This window comes from Crinia signifera, chromosome 5 (assembly GCF_055691185.1).
Source record: "Crinia signifera chromosome 5, ASM5569118v1, whole genome shotgun sequence".
Taxonomy (NCBI): Eukaryota; Metazoa; Chordata; class Amphibia; order Anura; family Myobatrachidae; genus Crinia; species Crinia signifera.
In genome coordinates, this window is record NC_139221.1 from 226906228 (window position 1) to 226930074 (window position 23847).

Consider the following 23847-nt stretch of genomic DNA (forward strand, 5'->3'; position numbering starts at 1 on the left):
AGACCCAGACTGGCGTGCATATTTAGCAAGTTTAGTTGCAGCGGCAGTATTTTGGGTTTTACCCATCATGGAGGCAACTTCAAAATCCTAGTGGGGCGAAACCACCCAGGAACGTTCAATTTTGGCTGGCTCACCCTGCAAAAAACTAGCGTTCATCAACGGAGGACAGCAGGGAGTCAAACCATACGTATGATATCAGCAAAGAAATAGATTCAGTGCTCCAAGGGGCGAGCTGACATCTCCCGTCGCTCACAGTAATTTCAGGGTACAACTCTCCCCCTAAATCCAGTCCCCCTCCACCTCACCTCGCCTCCACGACGGTCTCAGCAGCCCGTATGAGTCAATAGTTTAGGCAGGTACTGGGGGGCGCTTGTGATGCTCTGTTTTTGGCCTCCACGTGCTCTGGATCCGTCTGCAGACCCGGCTCCACTGGTTACAGACCTGGCTCGGGGAGTACAGCGCTGCCTGAATGCGCCTCCGGCTCTCACCCGGGGCGCTATTTCAAAGGCTAGAGACCAACAAGGCCCCGGCACTCGTGACACCCCCCGGCGCACCACTCCAGCAGCCGGGTCTCAATCGGGCTCTGCCGCCCGTCTCACACGCCGGCTCTCACCCAGCGCGTCTCTAGGCTTCCTGCCGGCTGGACTCCCAGCATGCACCACGCCGGATGTACCCCGCCGAGCGTACAACCTGTCTCTCTCCACAGTGCGGCAAAGGGAACGTCAATCGGCACCGTCACTCACAATACCCGGCATTTAATCGTCCTCAGTGGGCTAGAAGGTAGGATCATAGCCGCTCATTTCTCATGGAGCAGGAGCGTCCTGAGAGCAGCGTCTCACTCCCTGCTCATCCTGGCCACGCCCCCCCTCAAGAAAGTGATGAAACAACTTAAAGATCTTTTAGCACCTGTGATGTAATCAATCGGATAGGTCATATGACCCGGAAGTGTTGAATCACTTATTACATTGCCCGGCGACAAAGTCTGGTCACGTTACCAATCACGAGATTGCGGAGGTGCACCAGAGCATAGGGTAGCGTTACCCGCCTTGCCTGGTAAATGGCCCACTGCGTGTCAACCAGGTGCCAGAGGAGACATATCATGTGTGCTGAACAAGTCTGGACTCCGTAGATGGAAATGGCCTAAGTCATATGACAATGGGTGGAACTGGAATCCGGATTTAACAGCAACACAGACAGTGTCCCTAGTGTTGCCTAGCAACACTCGTGTTAGATGTATGTACCACTTAGTTGCTCATGTTTATTCATGTGTAAATATATATATATATATATATATATATATATATATATATATATATATATATATATATATATATATATATATATTTATTTCAGCAGGCTCCAGCAGGAACTGAGGCCCTTATTCTAGTTCACTCTGACAAAATCTTTCTTAGATGGACAAAACCATGTGCACTGCAGGGGGGCAGATTTAAATGTGCAGAGAGAATTAGATTTGGGTGAGTCATTTTGTTTCTGTGCAGGGTAAATACGGGTTGCTTTATTTTTACACTGCAATATAGATCTCACTTTGAAGTAAAACCCCACCCAAATCTAATTATCTCTGCACAAGTAACACCTGCCCCACCTGCAGTGCACATGGTTTTGTCCATTTAAGAAAGATTTTGTCAGAAAGAGTGAACTAGAATAAGGGCCTCAGTTCCTGCAGGAGCCTGCTGAAAAATAGCCCTGAGTATATAGATTACGGCTTTTAAGATACAAGGATTACCTCATATAAAGAAGATAAGTATATTAATGTCATAGCAAGATATATTGAATACAATAAAATACCAGAAGAGATCAAGAAATTAATAAATTAATAAAAATGAAACATCATACATAATAATGCTCTTAAGAACCATGTCAAATATGATACCATCACGGTTATTACACATATTATGCTGTTAGATCTGTTAATATAGATTTACATAATAATGTCCCATATTATCATTATATGTTAGTAGAACAACAAAAAAAAATATATAATAAAAACTAAAAATATGAATATAAAAAAAAAAAAATTAAATATAAAAACATATTATATATCGTATTATATAAAGGGAAATATAGAGAAATATGATACATAGGCAAGAAGAGGAATTCTATAAAACTGCATTTAGATCAATGGTCTCATTCAGACCATTAGGATTGAGTGAATTAAATTTAAGAGTCCAGAAAACCTCTCTGTTACATAACAAATTAAATCTTTCCCCTCCTCTTGGGGTTTGTGATATTTGTTCTAAACCCACAATTGTGAGACAGGCCGAGTCACATTGATGTTGTAGTTTATAATGTCGGGACACGCTATGTTTCATATAACAACCTTTTTGTATATTCCTCCGATGTTCCATAAATCTAGTGTGCAGTGCCCTTGTGGTTCTTCCAATATATGGTAAATTACATCCACATTTTAGTAGATAAATAATATACAGTTTATAAATGACTTAAAATAATAAGGGGATTCTGAGGATGATATATTCACCGATAAATTACATCTCGGAATATACTTGCACATTGTACATCGATGTTTATGGATGGGGTCTACTGTGTTTTTTTTTTCGTTTTTTTTAGGTGCCTAGGAGCCAGTGTCAGCACCTTATCTTCTTGTAGTACCCTATAATTACGTGTTATAATAGTTTTTACATTATGTGCACAGTTATTATATTTGCTGATGAAGGCCATCTCACGATTAGGCTTGGACACTCTCTCTTTATCATGGAGATTTACTGGTTTTAGAAGATCTTTCCTCTCCATTTGGAGTACATCTGAGAGTGCCTTCATCAGCAAATCTTACGGGTAATCTCTTTCCCTAAAGAAATCTAACATTTGAGCTGCCTGATTCAAAAAGGTCTGATTATCTGTACAATTGCGTTTGAGGCGCATGAGTTGCCCCTTGGGAATATTAGTTTTCTATGGAGTATGATGTGCACTTTTAAAGTGGACATAAGAATTGGTGTTAACCGGTTTAACATAGTTGGAAGATATAATCATATTATCTTTGATCTGTAGGGTCAAGTCCAGGAAGTTCACAGATTCCAAATCAAAAGTGTGGTTGAAAGATAAATTATAATTATTACAAATAAGTGAGTTAACAAATTGTGTAGCTGAGTAAAGGTCCCTATCCCAATTTATAATTAAATCATCTATAGAACGGCCATAGAAGACCAGGCTCACACCCCAGCTGCCGCCCCACACATGAGTCTCCTCCACCTCCCTCATGTATAGGTTGGCATAGCTGGGTGCGGACCTGGTCCCCATGGCCATCCCCATCACCTGTAAATAATATGTGCCATGAAAGGAAAAAAGAGGATTTTGGGTACTTACCGATAAATCCATTTCTCTGAATCAGCAGGTGACACTGGAACTCACATTGGGGGTTTAGAGCTTGGACAGCTGGGAGCTAGGCACTACTAATTTGATTAGGGAAGGCTACTCCTCCCCTCTAAGCCCCATCAGCCCCTAGTTAGGAAATTGTCCTACTAGAGGAGATGGTAATAGTAAATCGTTCATTGAGACAACAACATTCATCAAATCATACTATAAAAGTAACCGAACTTGCACGAAAGAACACAAAAGGCAGGAAAACTCCAGAGCTGGGAGGGCGTCCAGTGTCACCTGCTGATTCAGAGAAATGGATTTATCGGTAAGTACCCAAAATCCTCTTTTCTCTATCATGCAGCAGGTGACACTGGAACTCACATTGGGGAGGTTCCAAAGACCATGCCCCGGGTGGGAGAGCTCTGTGGATCCTGCAACACCAGACGACCAAAGTCGTAGATGAAGAGGCAAACTTATCAAACTGGTAAAAGCGAACAAACGTGTTCACTGACGACCACGTGGCCGCCCTACAGAGCTGAGAAGCTGTGGCTCCCCTCTGAGCGGCCCAGGATGTACTCACCGATCTCGTGGAATGTGCCTTCACCGTAGAAGGCGGCGACTTCCCTGCCTGCACATACGCCTGTGCAATGGTCAGACGTATCCACCTGGCCAAAGTCTGTTTCGACGCCGGCCATCCTCTGCGGAAAGCGTCATATAGAACAAAAAGACAATCAGACCTTCTGATAGATGAAGTCCTTGCCACGTAAATCCTCAGAGCACAAACAACATCCAATGTAGACTGAGAATCACTCTGAAAAGGCAGGAACCACGATAGGCTGATTCACGTGGTATTTTGACACCACCTTCGGAAGAAAAGACGGATGTGTACGCAACTCCGCTCTATCCTCATGGAATATAAGATATGGAGCCTTACAAGATAAAGCGCTCAGCTCAGACACTCGGCGGGCTGAAGCTAGAGCCAGTAGTAGAACGGTCTTCCAAACGAGGAACTTTAAAGGTACCTCCTCTAAAGGCTTAAAAGTCCTGGACTGGAGGAAAGAAAGGACCAAGGCTAAGTCCCAAGGAGGTGTTGGTGGGACAAACGGAGGCTGGACCCGTACAACTCCTTGAAGGAAAGTCTGGATCTCAGGAATGAGTGCTACCTTCCTCTGAAAAAGAATGGATAGCGCCGAGATCTGCACCTTCAGAGATCCCAAACGCAGACCAGCGTCCAAGCCCCTCTGGAGGAACAACAACATCCTGGACCACTTAAAAGTTCTGAAAGGCCAACCCTGAGATCTGCACCAGTCCGCATAGGCACGCCAGATGCGATGATAGTGAGCCGCCGAGGATGGCTTACGAGCCCTCAACATAGTCGGAATGACTGAACTTGGAATTCCCTTCGCCCTTAACACTTCGGTCTCAAGAGCCAAGCCGTCAAATGGAGGGACGACAACTTCTGATGGTGGAACGGACCCTGTTGAAGAAGGTCGTGCCGCTGGGGAAGAGGAAATGGTTCGTCCGCCAGAAGCTGCTGAATGTCGGAGAACCAACTTCTGCGCGGCCCACATGGGGCAATGAGAATTGCCTGGACGGATTCTTTTTTCAACCTCTTTAGAACCTGACCCAGAAGTGGAAGAGGAGGAAACAGGTACACGAACCTGAATGTCCACGGCATTGCTAGGGCGTCGGTCCCTATGGCGTAAGGATCTCTTGTCCTTGCCACATATCTTGGAAGCTGATGGTTTTTTCGGGATGCCATCAGATCCACCTCGGGAGTCCCCCAACGATCCGTGAGCTCCCAAAACACCTCGGGATGTAGAGTCCACTCTCCTGGATGGAGATCCTCTCTGCTGAGAAAGTCTGCCTCCACGTTCTCTACTCCCGGAATGAACACGGCAGTAAGAATCACCTGCCTGCTTTCTGCCCATTGCAGAATCTTGGATACCTCTGCCATGGCCATCCTGCTTCTCGTGCCCCCCTGTCGGTTCACATAGGCAACCGCTGTGGCGTTGTCTGCTTGAATCTTTATTGGTCTTCCCTGAAGATAATCCTGTGCTGCTAGCAAGGCGTTGTAAATTGCCCTTAGCTCCAACACGTTGATGGATAACTGACTCTCTCTGAAGTCCCATCTCCCCTGCAGACGAAGACCGAGCACCACTGCTCCCAAACCCCTCAGACTTGCGTCTGAGGTTAGGAGAATCCAGTCCCAGATGGCAAATCTTCGCCCCTGTCTGAGGTGCTCTGAGTGAAGCCACCAGAGTAAGGCCTGACGAGCCCGGGCTGAAAGCCGAACCAGTCTGTGTAGAGACAGATGCGACCCCGCTCCCTTACTTAGGAGATCCAGCTGGAAAGGTCTGGAATGGAACCTCCCCCACGTTACCGCTGGGAAGGAAGCCACGATCTTTCCCAAGAGCTGAACACACAAGTGAAGCTGAACTCGACGCGGTTGCAGAACCCTGCGGGTCATCGCTGTTATGGAACTGATCTTGTCCTCCAGTAGGAACACTCTCTGAACCGAAGTGTCCAACCAGAGTCCCAAAAAAAGAATCCTCTTGGAAGGAGTCAGAGTGGACTTCTTGAAATTTAGGAACCAACCCAGGCTGACGAGGGTCCGAACCGTCAGATGCGCGTGTTCCTCCAGTAATTCCACCGACGACGCCTTGATGAGCAGATCGTCCAGATATGGAATTATGGTCACCCCCTGATGTCGTAGAGAGGCGATAATGACTGACAGAGTCTTTGTGAAAACTCTGGGAGCCGATGATAACCCAAAAGGCAGGGCCCTGAATTGAAAGTGATCCTTCTCTATGGCAAACCTTAGGTAAGCCTGGTGAGGCTTCCAAATGGGAACATGAAGGTAGGCATCCTTGATGTCCAATGATAGCATGAACTCGTTCGGTTCCAAGGATGCAATGACAGAGTGAATCGACTCCATCTTGAAAGGTTGGTATGATACCAATAGATTCAGGGACTTGAGATTTAGGATGGGTCTGACTGACCCGTCTGGCTTGGGCACTGCAAAAAGATTTGAGTAGTACCCCTTGCCTCTCTGTGTCGACGGAACCGGGATGATAACCTGAGACCTCAGCAAGATATCTATCGCCCCCTGAAGAGCCGACCTCTTGTCCTGAGACACGGGAAGAGCCGTGGTGAAGAAACGTGTGGGGGGAGGAAGGTCGAACTGGATTCGATAACCGTCCGAAATGAGCCTGCGAACCCAAGGGTCCTCCGAAAGGGAGAACCACTGGGTTCTGAAGTCCAACAGGCGAGCTCCCACCACCGGATCCCCCACAAAAGCTAGCAAACCGTCATGCCACCGGCTTCTGAGGTGGCTTAGGCTCCTGTGGTCGAGCGTTGGATTGAGGGCGGGCTCTAGCCCGAGAGCCTCTGGAGGCCTGAAAAGACTGTCCCGTATAGTGACGCCGTGCAGGTGGAGCTGCTGAGGGAAGGAATGCTGACTTCCCCCCCAGTGGCCTGCGAAATCCACTTATCAAGCTCCGGTCCAAACAGGATGTCTCCTGTGAACGGAAGCCCTTCTACTGCTCTCTTGGACTCGGCATCTGCCTGCCAAGAACGCAGCCACAATGCTCTCCTTGCGGAAATAGCGTTGGCCGAAATACGAGCAGATATAAGCGAAATATCCTTCGCCGCGTCACCCAAAAAGGCTGCAGACTCCTTTATGTGCTCTGCTAACTGACCAATCTCATCCCGAGACATACCTGAATCCAAACCCTCTAGGATCATTTCTGCCCATCTAGCATTTGCCTGGTTTACCCAGGCCGATACTATGGCAGGTCTAAGCTGGGCACCCGCCGCCATGTAAATGGTCTTTAGGGTGGCCTCTAGCTTGCGGTCCGATGGATCCTTCAAAGAAGAAGCACCCGGAAACCGGCAATGTCGTCTTCTTGGATAACCTGGACACAGACGCGTCCACTGGAGGCGGAGTCTCCCACTTGCCTAAAGCAGCTGGATCAAAGGGATATAACGATGGAAAACGTCTAGGCATCTGAAAACGCTTATCCGGGTTCCTCCAGGCTGCTAAAAGTTGATCCTGGTTTTGACAAGGAAAAACAATAGCAGACCTCTTTGTCAGACCAAACAGGTCCAATTTTAAAATAAGCAGGGAAGGGCTCTGTATTCACAGTGTAGATAGTAGAAAAACGAACAACCTGCAGGAGCAGGTAGAAAAATGACCAGCTCCCTGAGCACAATTTTCTAACTGGGGGCTGATGGGGCTTAGAGGGGAGGAGTAGCCTTCCCTAATCAAATTAGTAGTGCCTAGCTCCCAGCTGTCCCAGCTCTAAACCCCCAATGTGAGTTCCAGTGTCACCTGCTGCATGATAGAGAAATAATTATGTGCCAAAATGAAGGCAATACTCAATCCCTATGGTCAGCCCTGAGTTGATCATCTATACTTAATCTCTGCTGTATAACCTCACAGCCCAATTTGTGGGGAATGTGGGTATACAGGACGTTAACATCTAGGGTCAAGAATGCATATCACTCTCGTCACGGTATTGATTGAATTTTGTCGAGAAGGGCTGTAATGTGGGACTTCAAGTTCAGAACATAACTTTTCTTGCTATCTAGGGAAGGGCTGACCACTTTCACCATCTTGTCACATGTATATTGGAAAATGCAGTTGTATATATAGTTTATCGCCCCTCTGTGGTTGGTGCATCCTTGCCATCCAAATAGTTACTTCATAATCCAAATTCAGTTTTTAGCTTTTTGAATGAAACGGCTAATTTCGAGGTGGATGATAACTACACAGCAGCTGTGAAAGACAATGCTAAAGCCAGAGGAGGGGTCTTAAATAAATAAAAAAAATCATGCCTGCAATTGGGTTCTGTAACCAACTGCGGTGTCTGTAGACACAGCATTGGGTCATCTGTGGGAGTACCGGTCACCTGAGCACGTATGAAATCAGCACGTACGAGAGCAAAGCTGCGTCCTAGGACATAGTCATTGGCTTCAGCACACCTAGAAAATGTGTCTAATCTGCTTCTTCACTATTAGTGGCAACGAAAACATCTTTTTTGTTGCCGGCTTGAAAGATACATCTGAAGATTATCAACAGGATTGAGCAACACACTACATAAATACCGGAGAAGCTCTACATCAGATCTCCTTGAGTTTACTGTGCAGTCCAGTAAATAAAATAAAATATTTTTTTCCAACAAGTTGTTAAAACCTCCCAGTGGAAAAGCAAACACATGTCAATGCTCCATTGTGTTTGGAAAAGTGTTTACATTTGAAAATGGAATGTTCCAATACTATTCTATATTACGCAGGTTTAAATGAACATACATGTTAATCATTTAGGCTCTACTACTCTGTTGTGTTGAATAGTGCCACAGAACAGGGGGGGGAAGATATATTAAGCCAGGTGAAGTGATAAAGTTTAAGGTGATAACGCAGCAGCCAATCTGCCCCAAACTACCATTTTTCAAACCATGCATGCAGGGCCGGACTGGCCATCTGGCACTTCTGGCAAATGCCGATTTTGTGCAGAAAGCACCCCCTGCACCCTTTTGATTATTGAGCAGGGGTGGGAGCCGAACAGGAGACCCAGCTGCCAGTGGCAAGAAACATGTGATCCGGCGGCAGTCAGCGCCGGGGAACAGGAGAGGAGACCCGGAAGCTGGCGCATAGAAGACGCGGCTGCCGGCACCAGGGACAAAAGACCGGTGGCTGGCTCGCAGGAGACTTGGCGGCCAGCACCGGAGAACAGGAGCGAAGACCCGGCAGTTGGTGCATAGAAGACGCGGCTGCCGGCACCGGGGGACTAAAGACCGGTGGCTACTGCACAGGAGACTAGGCGGCCAGCACCAGGGAACAAAAGACATGGGAGTATGAGACACTGCAGCCAGCGTACCGGAACCAAGTGGTATAATGTGTTATAACACGCCCCTTTGTGATGCCACGCCTACTTTCCATTAGATCACACCCCCTTTTGACACGCAGCAGGTGGGCCTGTGTGCTCAAAATGCCAGTGCCTATTTTTGGTCCCAGTCCAGCCCTGCCTGCATGCAACCGTCAGGAGCTGATTAACTAGTGCATTACCACCTTCCACTTTATCACTTCACTAGGCAAAACATCTGCCTCTGAGTGTAATGATGGCAAGGGCGAAATAACATGCTATAACAGATCTCACAAAAGGTTTACTTTCAGGACTGTTTAGAAGGTTGGTTAAACATTAAAACTCAACAAGTAAAAGATTTATGGAAATAACTAAAGTCTTCAGCGACTAATAGTAACAGAATGATCATTAATAAATTTATGTTAAATATTAAAATGTTTTGAGAGGTTAGAGGAGACTATTAAGGTGTACACATGGTTTCCATTTAGTCTATTTTTCTATTAGATTCTGCCTATATAGGCAAAATCTAATCGAAAGGTTTTCAGCTGCATTTGATCCCGATGCGCGTTTCCATTTAGTCTATATCGAAAAGAATAATAGACTGTGCAGGCAAGACTATGGTCCATATTCAATGCGGCTGGCAAGGGGGTTAAACAGTGGGGATCGCAGAAACCAATCGATCCTCGCTGTTTAACCCCCGCACCGGCCACTCCATCTATTCAATGTTCCAGGGGAACAGTGAGGCTCGCGGCTAATGCAGGGAGCCCGCTGCACTTAGCCACGAGTCTTGCGGTTTCTGCGGCCACATACGCTGATTCCCCTCTCGCTCCAAAAACGGAGCGAGGGGGAAACGGCGTATGCAGGGGGGGGGGTCCGTTGAATACTGACAGGGCGAGCTGTGACCCGGCATTGAATACACCCCTATATAGTTCAGATCTGTACTTTAGTCAAAATCAAATGCGTTTTGCTTGCTGTACGATTTGATCTTCATTGATCCAATCGGGATCGAATCGCAAGGCAATCGCAAAGTGCGTATACCCCTTATGACAGCTACACTATGGACACTTCCATGAGACAGGCAGCAATCTTATAACTTGCAAACCACACCATATAATGGAGGAAACCATGCATTTTACTTTAACAAAAAGTAGCCATACTATTAAAAAAAAAAGAATAGAAACACTATTATGTTTTTAAATAACTTTTAAATCCATAATGAAGGTCATTGTGTTACAGAGGAACAATAAGAAACTGGGAAAAACTGAGTAAGAGCACAGAATAGGTCAATTGTTGTGTGCAATTTCTTTTTAAACTTTACCGGTCAGGCAACATCTAACCTGCACATTACAAAACCAGAATCAATAGTTCATTCCCTTACAAATCGCCTGCCCCCTTTTATTTTTTACTGTATCCTTTTCCCATATAAAAGTGTTGTTTTAGTTATGTTTTAGGTTAACATTGCAGAAACTCAATAAAACTATTCATGACAAAATAATTTTCTTATGGGGCATAAACACGTTGAGATGTGTTAGAAGCATTTTTGCTAAGCTATTTAGGTTAGGTGATTTCCCAGTGTCTAGATTGCGCATAGAGAGTCCATACACAAGCAGATATGTGTGCTTAGCGATTTTACTTAAGCAACAAAAAAAAGTAGGGTAGTGGTATCGTAGCGGCACTGCTGGCACACACCTAGTATCGAATGTGATACATCGCTGCGGCTAAAAAGAACCCAGGATAAGACGCTGAAGGGTGCACATACAACTTCTCTTACATGCAGCCCATCCGACCTCCGATTCCGGTCTGATACATCGGATTGGATGTCATACACATATGACATGACAGACTCAGGTGAAATCATGCCCAAATCGCATACTGTATGGGAGCCTTAAATAGGATTATAATCTTCAAGAACACTACATTGGAAATGCTTTCCAATGAGGATGGTGAAATACAAGCTCCATCCCAGTGCATTAATAACCAACCAGCTATGAAAAGTGACTTGATGAATTTTGATAATTTGGTTTTCATGCAGAAAGGAATGGTTTGACTTTGCAATATTTGCACACAAACTGAGTTTTTAAAGTCAGAACTCCTGAGACAATACATAATGCATTTTTCAGTGGGTGTGCTCGGTCAGTGCGTAGTGAGTAACCATGGGTCCTCAAACTACGGCCCTCCAGATGTTCTGAAACTACAAATCCCAGCATGCCTTGCCACAGTTTTAAAACTCCCTTATAGCAAAACTGTGGCAAGGCATGCTGGGATTTGTAGTTTCACAACATCTGAAGGGCCGCAGTTTGAGGACCCATGGAGTAAACTGTGCCACACAATTTCTTGTGTTAAGAGTTTGTTAACTGACTTAATTGGAAGGGCTACCAGCATTAACATTGATGTTAGTTTGCCCTACATACATGTCAATGCATAGTATACACCCTAGGGTCAATTTGTGTCAGGGGCCAATTAACCTACCAGAGTATCCAGAGGAAAACCATTCCAGGACAGAGGGAATATACAAACTCCCCACAGGTAGGGCCATGGTGGGATTGAACCCATGACCTTAGTGCTGAGATGCTGTAAAGCCAACCATCATACTAGCATGTCAATCAGTATATAAACGTTACAGTAAACCCCTAATTACTTAGGCACTAAAACATGTACCATAACATGATCATCATTTAAATGACAGTATATCCAAGTTGGCTTGTTTTGGTTTCTATTTAGTTGTCTGTCGCCTTCTTGACTTGAGCAATTGAAACAAAAAGCTCAAACCAGAAAGACCAAATTTATACTTCTGATTTGAAAAACTAAAATGGGAAACTTGCCTTTAAGTTTTAGCTTTAATGTGGATACACAAATGCATTTCAGATTATAGCTATAGCTTTGTTTGAAGAAGTGGTGTCCCTAGTATGCATTTTAAAACGGTACCAGCTGCAGTGTGAAAGCTGACCAGTCAATTTACCGGTTAGAGAATACCGGTATTTCAAAACGTTTCAAAAGCAGGATCCTACACGGTTCTGAGCCGTTTTTACTGCAGTCTGAACGGCCCTGAACCGTTTTGAACTACACATGATAATCTGCTCAAGGGTCATTGGTTGTCTCCCTGCATGTTGTCACCACCCACAGGCAGGAAGTGCACAACAGAGTTTTATTGCAAAGAAGCCTTTTTTTATCGGTGAAACGGGTTAAATGTGAAAGGTACAAAAACGGTATTGAAACAGTAATATACTGGTTACAACATGCAATGTGAAAGGGGTTTAATGGCTTTTGACCTGTTTTATGAAACGTTTGCAAAAACGGGTTGAAAGCAGGGTTGCAATGTGAAAGCAGTATAATATACCACTTATATTCAGTGTATATATATATATATATATATATATATATATATATATATATACATAGATAGATATATCTATCTATCTATCTATATATATATAGATCTATCTATCTATCTATAGATCTATCTATCTATAGATCTATCTATCTATAGATCTATCTATCTATAGATCTATCTATCTATCTATAGATCTATCTATCTATCTATAGATCTATCTATCTATCTATCTATATATATATATATACTTAGCAAAAATGAACGTCACTCCAGGTACGTATAAAAGTTTTTTTACTGTATGCTGTCTACAGTGTTTCGGGCATAGCCCGTCTTCAGGACAAGGTACTTGTCCTGAAGACGGGCTATGCCCGAAACACTGTAGACCGCATACAGTAAAAAAACTTTTATACGTACCTGGAGTGACGTTCATTTTTGCTAAGGATATATGTACTGGGTTCACCCCCAGTAACCAGCGGGCACCCAGGCCAAGCAACACCAGGGAAGCAGGAGCCAGTATATAGTGCCGGACCTTTCTGCAAATATATATATATATATATATATATATATTAATGTATGTATATCTGTAAATATATTACTATTTGGTACTTATGTATTATCTGGGCTCCCATGTTAAATGCACCCCATTTTTTCATACCCCTACTATCCAACTACGCATGGAGTTGATTTTATATAGTGTGGCGAGCGCAGCGAGCCACCGTGCCCGAAGCGTGGCGAGCCCCGCGAGGGGACGTGGTCTCATAAGAAAAACGGGAGCCCAGATATTACATAAGTACCTAATATTTTCATACATATTTAAAAAGAGATATACTATATCTATTTACTGTCAGTTGTGTCTGCGGTACTCTTTACCTAGCACGGCGCCCATCGTGGTCATCGCGGGCATTGAATGCACTAAAAAGTCGGGTGCGACGCGACCGACGCGATGCCCGCGATTTCCCATAGGGAACAATGTTAAATTTCTCAATTGACCCGATTTTACTGTTCAATGCCTCAATTGACACGATTTTTCCATAGGAAACAATGTTAAATGGCCCACAGAGGCCAAATACCCACCCTGAAGTGTGAAATGGCCCCCACAATTGTTAACGCCACCCCACGATCAACGTGAACCCGAAGCGTGGCGAGCGCAGCGGTACGCGTCCTACGACCTTTTCATACCCCCACTATCCACGTCGGCATGGAGTTGAGAATAGAATAGTGTGGCGAGCCCGAAGCGTGGCGAGCGCAGCGAGGGGACGCGGATACCAGTGAAGCCCGCAAAGGGACGCGTTTACCTGTGAAAGTATCCGCGTGCGCTCGCCACGCTTCGGGCTCGGTGGCTCGCTACGCTCGCCACACTATTCTATTCTCAACTCCACGCCGACGTGGATAGTGGGGGTATGAAAAGGTCGTAGGACGCGTACCGCCGCCCCTCGCGGGCTCGCTGTGCTCGCCACGCTTCGGGTTCACGTTGATCGTGGGGTGGCGTTACCAATTGTGGGGGCCATTTCACACTTCAGGGTGGCTATTTGGCCTCTGTGGCCCATTTAACATTGTTTCCTATGGAAAAATCGTGTCAATTGAGGCATTGAACAGTAAAATCGGGTCAATTGAGAAATTTAACATTGTTCCCTATGGGAAATCGCGGGCATCGCGTCGCACCCGATTTTTTAGTGCATTCAATGGGCGCGATGCCCGCGATTTTTTTACCTGCGATGCCCACGATCAAAATCGTGGGCGCCGTGCTAGGTAAAGAGTACCGTTTCTGCTAACATGACCAAAGTTTTTAAATGTGATCTAGTTCCAGTTTTATTAAATAATTTATGATTAAGTTTTAGCTACAATTTTGGCATTTAGAAAATAACACAAGCCCTGGACAAAAAAGGATATTTCAAGCAGTATATTATACCCAATATCAGGGTTTTTTTCACACACACACACGACCAGTGCAGGTATAACCCACTGCTAGGAATATAGTATGTCATTAATCCAGAAGTGCATTCATGACTTTCATAATCTAGTTTACAGTCCCCGTTAATGACTCAGATTAGATGCAGAATTACTGTAGAAGACAGGAGTACTCCTCTGCTACCTGATTAGAGTTTCATAACTAATTAATTGTAGTATACCGGCTTGTTATATGGATATTATATAGGAGATACACGGTATATACAACAGAGACTCTACCAAAGTGTGTTTATTATATCATCCCTGAGTGCCGCTTATACAGTAGGTGTATTTTGTGTGAGTGTGTGTATATATTACATTATATTAAATATCTACAAGCAAATAGACAGCGGCACTTCAAGGTGGAAGAAATATTAGATATATTTCAATGTATATGGTTACAATCAACATTTCAGAGCCAAACTGGCTCCTTAATCAAGACAAATTATTTACAGGTTGAATAAAGTGTTATATAGCTTGTTTCCGCTCTTTCTAAACTGTATTAAATACTAAACAAATGGCAGAAGCAGCAGTATGCAAATCATAGGGAGATACGCCAACCTATGGTACAATTATATTGATGGCCAATGTCTTCATACAAAAAGGTACATATGGAAAAGTAAACAGTTAACAATAAACCTATTCACACTCGCATATGATTTTCTAAGGCTTCGTCTCTGAATGTACATTGGCTGTTGTGAAAACCAGCCATAAATCAGAAATGCTTGTCAGATACATATACTTCCAACAGCTTTCAGAAACTAATTGCCTCGTCTATCTAAAATGTATAATAACAAACCCCAAGTGAGAGCTAACTTCTAACATATTTTTTTTTATATACATCTATATATCTTTTTATCCGAATGAAAGAAAATAGGATTACGTAAATGAATCAAATTATATAAAAAGGAAAGATTAAATGTGCATATAAGAACACCTATCAATGGATACACATGCAGATTTTGGGGTAGATTTACCACGGCTTTTAAAAATAAATAGCAGTGGTGTTGCTTATAGCAACCAATCAAATTGTATCATTTTCTAGTATGCAATCTGATTGATTCTCTGGGCAAAACTGAATTTTTAGAAGTTAAACAAAATTAACCCCCTTGGTATTACGTTATTCAGGCCCAAAAAATAATATCCCTTTCAGACTTTCAGTTCTGCAAAATCCTGGGTTTTATTTAAAGGCCCATACACACTGGGCAGTTTTTAGCTGCAAGCCACTCAAACTTGGTGTTTTGAGCGGCTTTCAGCTCAAAGCCACCAGTGTGTGCTGCACGCTCCCGCATCATCCCTAGGGAAGCCATTCATCTGCTTGTATTACCAGCAGATGATGAGCGACTTTGTGGACGGCTTTTAATAGAGCTGCGCTATGCAAACCCATCCGCCCCCTGCTGACAGTACCGGGCAGGGGGAAAGCCGCTCAGTGTGTATGCACTAAGCGGCTTTCCCCCCAGCGATGACAGCGATCATTGCTGTCCATACACACTGGGCAAAATCACCCAGTGTCTATGGACCTAAAGCCCTCCTTTCACACTACTGCACAGACGCAGGAAATGTGTGTTTTTTTCCAGTTTTTAAAGCACTGTCATCACAAGGGGACCTTTTGCAGGCACACAATAATGAGGTCATGCAAAGGTGGGGGCAGTCCCAAATGGACTGGGTTTGCTGTACAATCGTAAATAAATTTACATTCCATGTATCATACCAATAAAAACAACATACCATTTTTCCTTTTCAAACACTTTTTATTCACAGAATAAAAGTATTTTGTTCTAGGAAATGAAACATGGTGTGAAAGTCTTTCCTTTCACATATATCTTGTAAACAAGGCTCTTCTCTGGCACACTTATCTGCACTGTGTTCCTCTGTGTGGTGTCTGTTCCTCTCTACCTGCCATTGATTGATTATATCTGCAGGCATCATGTGACCCTTCATGGCAAATTATAATAGTTTTCAAGCAGCCAGTTAGCAAATTCACATGTCCCATCAGTCACACTTACCCGGGTCACCAACCCGGGAAGAAAGACCCGTAAAAACCCAGATCAATTGCAGAGTCAAATGCCCAGGAACACAGTCCCAGATTGGTGCGTAACAGACAACAAAATTGCGGGTTGAGGATTTTGGAGCAGGTCTGAAAGGGGTATAAGATACCTACCATCTTTTGGAGGAGAATGATTGCACAGACAATCCAATGCCTAAATAAATCAAATTTTTATAAGGCAGAATGATTTATGGCCTAACCATGGGGAAAGATAGAGCAAACATTGTCAGTAGGGATGCCAATCTCAGTGTATTTTCTCAATCCTGGGATTGAAAAATGCTCAATCCAGGGATTCCTGGGATCCCAGGATTGGTCTCGCTAACAAAATCACTTTTTGAAGCTTGATACATCTGTCCCTTAGAGATAATTTATCATAAGAGTTGAAAGTTAAAATCAATTTATCTTTCCAAATATCAATTTTCAGTTACTGAAAATTGATTTCAGAATGACAGTAGGCAGAAAAAAATAGTCAATTGCTGCACGAACACCTTACAATGGCACTGGCCTTTTGTCTTGTAAAATCTATGCTTGTGGCCCAGATATCTCAATCACATGTAATGACAAGGTCAATGTGCACTGTTGTAAAAGCACTGAGAAGTAGTCAAATAGGAGTCAATAACCGATATCATAAAATGTATGAATAACCAGGGATACAGAATAAAAAATAAACAATGTGAGTGCTTTTGACTGCAGTACCCATTGGCAACCAATCAGCTTCTACCTACAATTTTATGGAATGTAATTCATAAATGCTACCTTGAAGCCAATTGATTGCTATCAGTGGCAAATACAGGATTTCTATAGGGGGGTTTCCAAATACAGTCCACAATATCCCACTCTATAAAACAACGGCGCAAGATTGGGAGTCTGGGGGAGAGGTAGAACCTAGTAATGGCCATGAACATTAAGGTAAACATTGGTCTTTTTATAAGTAGTATCAAGTATTAATATGTAACATTATAAATGGTCTTTAGTATAGGTTTCATCAAACATTTAACTAATATAAATAAGTGGTAGATTGAGGACTCCAATCCACACACACACACACAGCAAACGTGGTAGAAGAAGCTGCCAAGAGGGGGGTTTCAAACAACTGTCCTCCGACTGGGGGAGCGCAGAGAAGCCCATTGCGGACTCACTGCACTCGCCACAGCTTCTATTCTCTAGTGTTCATTCTAGCACCCGCTATATTTGAAAACCCATGCAGTTCCTCTTCCCTGCCTGGGGTGTCACTGTCTGCTGTAGTGCTTCTAGCACAGTGTGGTCTGTATATCAGCACTGATATGCAAACCAGACACATGTGCTAGAAATGCCAGCGCAGACAGTGACACCCCAGGCAGGGAAGAGGAACTGCATGGGTTTTCAAATATAGCGGGTGCTAGAATGAACACTATTCTCCCTCTATGGGGGTTGTGGACCCCCACGAGCGAGAACAGCCCCAGTAAGTCGGGATTCCGACTGTCGGGCATTTTACAGTCAGGCTTACAATGTCTGTGTACTGACCGACCGTCTGTGGAGCATCATCCAGCACCCTTAACAATAGTTGATGTATTTAGTTTTAGAAGTATATAATACTTCTAAAGTATATAATAATAGTGTTCATTCTAGCACCCTGCACCTTTCAACCCCCATGCAGTTCCTCTATCATGCCTGGGGTGTCGCTGTCTGCTTTGGCGCTTCTAGTACAATCTGGTCTGTATTAAGATGCAAGCCACAGAATCCACAGACACCACAGCAAAATAAAAGAAACTAGTATATCAGAGAAACTCAATCCTTTAACAATCCAGTGCTACTCTGTGGCATTACTATTAAATGTAGTCCTGATGTAAAATGTAATCGCGTCTTCTGATCAGAAGATGTTTGGAACAGCACCATGCTTCTGGATGTGGACACTGAGCGATATAGCCCACGATAAGGCAATATATCGTTCAGTGTGTACGAGACAACTGGTGTTTCGTTACATCTATTATCCATGCTAAACAACTACATTGTCTAGCATGTCCTCAGCTTAAATCCAGTACAGCATCACTATGGGGATCACTATGCAAAGATTTGCTACATATGGATTTTGATACAAAGGGATACTTACACATTTAGATAACTAAAAAGAACATCCCAAAAATAGTTAAAATAATAACACACATATATAACGCTTTCCAATGCTCAATATAACAAATGTAGAAGTTGCTTTTACTACATCAGACCTTATGTAGCTGTGGAATATGAAATGTGCAGTTAGGGTGTAAATGAGCTAAACACGAAGGTTTGACATTCCTACCATAACCCAATGAATACACCATGTTGATTTAATGCTCGCTTTTTTCCCCTGCAAAATGCAATGCAGATTCCGTATTAATACATCCATCTGTGGCTTCCCAGTGGGCTGGTTAGAGAGATACTGCAGTTCCCAAATTCAAATAAACCATGGTTGATGAGCCACTTATATGGGAAGCAGACCATCGTGAAAGAAAACCAACATATTTAGAAAATAAATGCAAAAATCTAGCTTACATTTCTATGGTGATAAAAACTAAGTACACAGTGTATAAGAACAAAGGGCACACATTCTTGCAGATCCACTCTAAAGGGCCCTACACACATGCCGATGTGTGTAGGGCGACTAGCTGTGCTAGGTCGGGCCGTTCTGCTCCTCTGTCGCTCAGCATACAGAGCTGACAGCCCACACACAGAGCGAGCTGTCAGCTCTGTGTGCTGAGCGAGCGGACAGCGCCAGTGTTCTCCGGTGAGAGAACCCTGGCGATGCCGATATTGATGGACACTGCTCATCAATCTCAGCCAGCGACAGTGACACGCGGGAACGCGCATTGCTGTCGATATAACCACTACACACATACCGATGTAGGGGCATTTGCTAAACGACTTTGCCAAACTAAGCAAAGTCGCTTAGAAAATGCCTTAATAATCGGCATGTGTGTAGGCCGTATAATTCGTTAATTTAGCTGACTTTTCAAAAATGCATATTTGACTTTTAACAAAGTTGGATCTGCATGGGCAAAAAAATGATCACATTAAATACCCCTCTTCTTCCATCCCGGTCCCCCCCCCCCCCCCCCCCATGGGCATTGTACATGTGATTTTTCAGTTAAATTGCATGTAAATTGCCCTTCATTGCATGTAAATTGCCCTTCTTGCACGTACATCACCCTAGTGCAGGGCTGGGCAATTGCGGCCCTCCAGATGTTGAGGAACTACACATTCCAGCATGCCTTGCATCAGTTTCAGCATGGCCACATAGCAAAACTAATGCAAAGCATCCTGGGATGTGTAGTTCCTCAACATCTGGAGGGCCGCAATTACCCAGCTCTGCCCTAGTGTATAAGCACATTAAGAGTCAGCGCAGCAACAGGCCGCAAGCATTAGAGAAGTCTCGAACTTGCACAAAAGTGCTCGCAGCCTTTTAGGGATATGAGCACTTTTGAGTATATAAGGACAAAAATAGGATCACGAGAGGTGAAATGCAGTAACAACAGCAACTTGCATCCTTCACATTCATTTAATTGGATTCATCCCTATAAATGCTGAACATAAACATTTTTTACATCTGTGTATACGAACAGGAAAAGGTAAACCTAAAAATACCGTATTTCTCAGATAAAAAGCACTCACACCTTTACATGCAATGGTTCTAAGCACTCCAAGCAAAATGACAACACATTGAATTGGTCAAAGATCAATAGCTATAGCATAGAAAGCGCCATAATGACATCATAGGCCCTGCAGCAGCAGTGAAATCTGATACTATCCAAAGGCATAATCCATGGATGAGAGCAAATCATATCAAGTGGAAATCTGCATAATCAGGAACGTAACATGGCAGGCAGATGCTGAGGATATGAAAAAGGAAGTTGCAGAACACAACTGAGTGTAATCCCAGAAAGAAAAACAACAGCCATTTACAATTCAAAGAACATAACTTGGAATAGTTTACTGCAGCAGCCACGGTAGGTGCTGATATAAGCAAGTGTCAGCGGATGGCAGGAAATAGCACTGGATAGTTTGTTTTTGTGAAACAAAGCATTACATTTGCTTTCAGATTAGCATATACCTGAGTGGTCACTACAAATATATAACCATCAGCAAATTATTAACATTGTCATAGATCATCTCTTTATTTGCAATTACTTATAACACAGTGTTGTGCAGAAAGAATATTTGTCACTTATGTCACTGTTTGCAGACAATTAATTTGCAAGCATGTTTTTGGATTGTGAGAGGAAGTCAGAAAACATGGAGGAAATACACGCAACAGAGATAAACCTATATACTCCACATAGATAGTGTCCAGGTTGGGCATGGAAGCTAACCACTGTGCTACCATGCTGCCCAAGTGTAAATTATATAACTACCTGTGGAAGAATTTTATAAAGATCCACATAAATGAATCACATGCGCTCTGTGGATTTGGTCTAATGACACAGCATAACACGTACATTTATTCCGGCAATAAACATATCACTTCCAAGGCATGAACAATATGTTAATGCTTAGGGTTTGGTTACAATGGGGCAGATGTATTAAGCTTTAAAAAGAGATAAACACGAGAGTGATAAAGAGTGATAAACATCCGGCTAACCAGCTCCCAACTGTCATTTTTTAAACACAGCCTATAACATGACAGGAGACAATTGGCTGGACATATTTCAACATATTTCATATTAATCTCTTTTTAAAGGTTTAATACATCTGCCCCACTGTCTTGAGTGGAAACATTCAGCCACAGGTCCTCAGAATGCTATTAAAAATGATGATCATTAACAAAAATTAAGTCAATAAACTGCTACAAAGTAATCACATAATGGGGGAAATTTACTAAGATGTGTATTCTACTTCACGTGATGTTGCTATGTGCAACCAATCAGAATCTTCTTATTTATTTAGCGCCCTCTAGAAGATAGTAGACAGGATCTGATTGGTTGCCCATAGCAACATCACATGTGAAGTAAAATACACATCTTAGTAAATTTCCCCAATGTGTCTTGTGCACTGGATACTGTTTTTTGAGCTTTAAAATGGAACTGGCAAGTTGTGAACAATATATTGTGTATTGTGTAACAATATACGCCCAATAATTGGAATAAGCTGAATAACTTTTCGCTGTAAACTACATAATGTGTCAAACGTGTCTCAGATCTTTCAGGCTATATTTTCATAGCTGCAGAGAAACGTACTGTACATCCTGTATCAGAGACAATGTAAAATGTACAGTGCAAAACCTGAGGCTCTCGGCGAGATGTACTAAGCCTTGAAAAGTGATACAGTGGAGAGTAATAAATGACCAACCAACTCCTAACTGCAATGCTATAAACTGGGGTTGCAGATTGGTTGGTGGTTTATCACTCTTTATATTATCACTTGGTTAAGTTTAGTACATCTGGCCCCCTGCCTGTAAAATGACAGTTGGGAGATGATTGGCTAGTACTTTATTACTATGAATTTTCATCTCTTTTCAAGCTTAATACATCTCACCCTAAGTAACAGCACTTCCCACAACACACACTGGGCCAGATGTACTAAGGCTGGTGAAGTGATAAAGTGTAAGGTGATATCACACCAGCCAATTGGCTACTAACTGTCATTTTTCCAACCCAGCCTGCTAGGAGCTGATTGGCTGCTGCATTATCACCTTCCACTTTTTACTTCACAAAGCTTAATGCATCTTGCCCAATGTACTGTAGTACAGACAATGCACATAAACAAATATCAATGTTTATAAGGTTAGCAGCAATCCATATAGACACATTATAGTAATTTGCTGATTAGGCTACTGGCTGAATTTGGGAAACTTTATAGGTATGATTACAGTCATAGAGAAAAGTTTGTTTTTTTCCTATAAAACTGAGTGCATGTCACAGTATCAGACAACTGATGCATTGGGAGCGCTAGCTGGCAGCCAGCATCTATTGTTACACCATATAATAGCGGCAGCATAGGAAGACACGGGCACACACCTGGCATATACCTGCAGGAATAACAGTGGGCAGCAGCACGCTAGCACCAGGGAACCGTCCTGCTGTAACCGGGGCTCCTGCCCCCGCCCCTTCTCTGCTCCTGCGCCCCACGGGTAACGTACCGTTCCCCTCCTCCTCCTACCGTCGCGGCGCAGATGTAGCTGTCCCGGGTTGACCTTATCCCGTTTCCCAGTGCCTGTGCTCTGTCACTGCGCCGTAGCTCTCTGTCTGACTCACAGACTGGCGCTGGACGCCGCCATCTTTACTCCCCCTCCCCGGTTCTACAGTCCCCAGTCCAGAAGCACGGCGCATGCGCCGTGAGAGCCGTGAGTCTCCTCCACTCCCTCGGTACCTGTCAGGCGACTGTCAGCTGACTGTCCATGTCTGACGTAGGTGACAGCAGGAAGCGTCCCTTCTCCTCCGCAGTCATCTTTGTCATGGGCAAATTCTCTCACGTGGTTTTAGAAGAACTTGCAAATGCAAAGTATGATTACCCTGTTCTGTGCTTTACTAATATTATCTATACATAGGTTGTAGCAGGGGCTCAGCCAGAACTTTGTGGGGCCTATAGCAAGATCTTTAATTAAGGGGCACCAGTAGGGTTGCCAACTCTCCAGGATTTCCTGGATTCTCCCTGAATTGGTGGCAACCCTCCAGGATGTTTTTGCAGTCTCCCGGATTCTGGGATTCTCCCGGAATCCGGGTGACTTTGAAAGTCTCCACAGCCTCCCAACTGAGTGTGCACACTGTCAGTGGCATAGGGAGGGTAGTAACAGCAGAGCATGAGCTCCGAGTGCCAGAAAGGCCACAGGGCATGCACAGTGTGTCTCCAGCACTTGCGAGTTGCTGACCGCACCACAGCTCCCTCTACCTCCAGAAATATTTAAACTGAGCCGCGGGAGAGGAAAGGACGGAGGAGCACTGTGCAGCTAACAGCTTAGGATGCTGCAGCAGCGCTTCCTCCCAAACTGAGCCTCAGAGGAGAGATAAGCCTGCTGCTACTGTGTATCAATCCCAGGGGACCTCTGCTGTCTGTGCTGTCAGCTGAGGAAATGGTCAGGCCAGTGTTGAGGGGGGGATTTGTGTGTGTGTGGACGGTCAGTGTTTGGGGGTAGATATGCATGTTAGAGAAGTGAGGGGGTGGGGGAGGTTGCTGTGAAGTTGTTGTCACTGGTGTCAGGGTGAGGGGAAGATGTATGAGGTATCTCTGTGTAGGAGTTGTCAGTAGGGGGAATGTGTTATTAAATGTAACAATAGGGACTTCAATACATGTCTGTATTAGAGGCCACGCCCACTTTTCTGAAGAGGTCATGCCTGTTTTACAAAGCTACGCCCACTTTTCCAGGAGCGCACA

General features: G+C 43.9%; 1 protein-coding gene across 5 annotated transcripts in view; it reads right to left on the reverse strand.

Annotated features, from left to right (window-relative positions):
* DNAJC13 (DnaJ heat shock protein family (Hsp40) member C13) overlaps positions 1 to 22840 on the reverse strand; it is a 198686-nt gene extending 175846 nt beyond the window's left edge. For 3 of the 5 annotated variants that reach the window (XR_014475029.1, XM_083188597.1, XM_083188593.1), the window contains exon 1: positions 22494 to 22840. The gene's annotated coding sequence lies outside the window, so the exon portion shown is untranslated. The remainder of the gene's footprint in view (positions 1 to 22493) is intronic. The other 2 variants (XM_083188595.1, XM_083188594.1) reach the window with 2 other exon arrangements.
* Positions 22841 to 23847: the final 1007 nt, after the last annotated feature.